At 41.3% G+C, this 3,258-nt stretch overlaps 1 pseudogene; it reads right to left on the bottom strand.

The window, feature by feature from the left end:
• Positions 1–1,311: 1,311 nt before the first annotated feature.
• On the bottom strand, positions 1,312–3,258 carry LOC100445801 (heat shock protein HSP 90-alpha-like; annotated as a pseudogene).

The raw sequence follows: 3,258 nt of genomic DNA, 5'->3' as shown, positions 1-3,258 counted from the left end.
TTTTTTTTTTTCTTTTAAACTCATCTGTATTTGTTACAACCTTTTTAAGCAGAATGTGACTTGGGTACTACAGTTCCATTCACAAGCCTTGCTCTGGGTTATTTCTGAACAGCTTTACGATATGCCTAGGTAGGCTTATAATTTTGCTCCTGCAAACAATATTTTCCTTTGGAAAACAAGTCCTGTGGAGAGTTCCTCCCATCAACTTGCTTCAGTTTAACATATTTCCAGAGGACAAGTACATGCAGAATTGGCAACTAGAGGATGAAAAGTTTAAAAAGTAGATCCTAGAATATGCAACAAATACTTTTCCTCTAAACATCAAGGTATCTCTCAGAAAACTTCAATGACAAAAGATTTGGCCTGCTAAGGAATCTGGCTTGATAGCTAAACACTTTAGATCACAAAGTTAATATTAGGTTACATACATCTTTTTTTCTTTTCTTTCTTTTTTTTTTTTGAGGTGGAGTCTCTCTCTGTTGCCCAGGCTAGAGTACAGTGGCACGATCTTGGCTCACTGCAACCTCCACTTCCTGGGTTCAAGCAATTCCCCTGTCTCAGCCTCCCGAGTAGCTGGGATTACAGGCACCTGCCATCACACCCGACTAATTTTTGTATTTTTAGTAGAGACGAGGTTTTGTCATGTTGGCCAGGCTGGTCTTGAACCCCTGACCTCAGGTGATCCGCCCGCCTCATCCTCCCAAAGTGCTGGGATTACAGGTGTGAGCCACTGCACCCAGCCTACATACATCTTACAACACACATTATCCCAATCTGTTAAAATAAGCCAATGTGAAACTAGAAAAGCATTGCTAGCTCTGTTTTAGTGCCTGAAGTATCACAAAAATCACTTAGAAGTATCACAAAATCACTTGGAAGTAGAAAGAAATCTTACCTTCCCCCTGAAATAGTTATTGTCATGCCGTACAGACTTTTTTTTTTTTTTTTTTTGAAGGCAGAGTCTCGCACTTTCTCCTGGGCTGGAGTGCAATGGCATGATCTCAGCTCACAGCAACCTCCACCTCCTGGGTTCACATGATTCTCCTGCCTCAGCCTCCCGAGTAGCTGGGATTACAGGTGCACACCACCATACCCGGCTAATATTTTGTTTTTTTTAGTAGAGATTGGGTTTCGCCATGTTGGCCAGGCTGGTCTCGAACTCCTGACCTCAGGTGATCCGCCCGCCTCAGCCTCCCAAACTGCTGGGATTACAGGTGTGAGCCACCACGCTCGGCCACCATACAGACTTTTTAAATGTTAACAAAAATAACTAAAATAATCCTGAAAATATATTATCAGAGAGAATGAAGATAGAGTATTGAACACGTGTACAAGTCATTCCTCAGCCAGAGCCGCCTACTTCTTTCATGCGTGATGTGTCATCACCTCCTCTGAGGGGCGGCATTTCTTTAGTTACAGCAGCATTGATATCATCAGCAGTAGGATCATCTTCATCAATACCCAGACCAAGTTTGATCATCCTATAGATCTTGTTAGTATGTGTCTGAGGGTCTTCCATACTGAAGCCAGGAGGTGGGAGTGCAGTTTAATAAAGCAAGATGACCAGCTCCTTCACTGACTTGTTCTTATCAGCCTCTGCCTTTTGCCTTAAGGTTTCAATCATGAAGGGTCAGGGTTTATCTCCAGGTGTTTCTTTGCTGCCATGCAGCCCATTGTTGAGTTGTCTCACAGGGCTTGAGCTTTCATGATTCTTTCCATGTTTGCTGTCCAGCCATATGTGCTTGTGACAATACAGCATGAGGATATCACCAGTTTGACACAACCATCTTTTTGATTTTTTTTCTCCAACATGTCTTTCATGATTTTGCAGAGGTTCTCAAACTTTGTTTTTTTCTCTTCCTGTTTCTTTTTTTCTTCTTCATCTTCTGGAAGTTCCAAACCCTCTTTGGCAACTGACACTACAGTCTTACTCTCAAACTCCTTCAGCTGCTGGACACAGTACTCATCAATCAACTTGATCATAGAGATCACTTCTAAGCCATGGTTCTGAAGACATTCTACAAAGGCTGAGTTAGCTACTTGGTCCTTGGTCTCACCTGTAATGTAGTAGATATGTTTCTGGTTTGCCTTCATTCTGGAAAACACAATGAGATAAACCATCTCATCACCAGAGGCAGATGTGCACTATCTCAACAGCTCTGAAAGCTTCTTCTGATTTTGAGAATCTATATATTCCAAGATTTATGTTTTTAGATAACTTCTCATAGAACTTTTTGCAGTTCTTTTTATCCTCTGCCAGTTCAGCAAAGAGTTCTAAGTATGTTTTGACCAAATTCTTCCTAATAACTTTCAAAATTTTGCTTTGTTGCAACATCTCAGAAAAAATATTTAGAGGGAGATCCTCTGAGTCCATCACCCCTCTAATGAAGTTCAGGTATTCAGGGATTAGCTCCTCACAGTTACCCATGATGAAAACTCTGCGTACATACAACTGAATGTTGTTCTTTTTCTTTCTGTTTTCAAATAGGTCAAAAGGAGCACACCTTGAAACAAAAAGAGCTCTTCTAAATTCCAACTGTCCTTCAACTGAAAAGTGCTTCACTGCCAAGTGATCTTCCCAGTCATTGGTCAAGCTCTGATGGAACTCTCCATACTCCTCATTAGTAATAGCATCAGGATTTCTGGTCCAGATAGGCTTTGTTTTGTTGAGTTCTTGATCAGTGTACTTTTCCTTACTTTTCTTCTTCTTCTTGTCAGCATCCTTCTTTTCTTCTTCTTCATCAGAACCAACATCTTCAATTTCAGGTTTGTCATCGGACTCTTTTTCTTTTTCTTCCTCTTATCTTCCTTTTCTTCAGCCTCATCATCACTGACTTCTTTATCACGTTTCTTCTCCACAAAAACAGTAATGGGATAGCCAATAAACTGAGAATGCTTCTCCACAATCTCTTTTATTCTTCTTTCCTCCAAATACTCAGTTAGGTCTTCTTTCAAGTGCAGGGTACCCTTTGCTCCATGCCCCATAGGTTCACTGTGTCAGTCCTAACTGTGAGTGATCCCCCTGAGGAGGACTCCTGAGCATGCTGCTCATGTTTATGTTTGGTGATCACAGTTAGTTTCTCAGCAACCAAATAAGCAGAATAAAAACCAGCACCGAACTGGCCAATCATAGAGATTCTGCACCAGCCTGGAAAACTTCCATGAATGCTTTGGTCCCAGACTGGCGACAGTATCAAGGTTATTGATCAAGTCAGCCTTGGTCATTCCAATTTCAGTATCCATAATAGTAAGGGTTCG

Source organism: Pongo abelii, chromosome 2 (genome assembly GCF_028885655.2).
Source record: "Pongo abelii isolate AG06213 chromosome 2, NHGRI_mPonAbe1-v2.0_pri, whole genome shotgun sequence".
Lineage (NCBI taxonomy): Eukaryota > Metazoa > Chordata > Mammalia > Primates > Hominidae > Pongo > Pongo abelii.
This window is presented reverse-complemented; position numbering and strand designations above follow the sequence as displayed.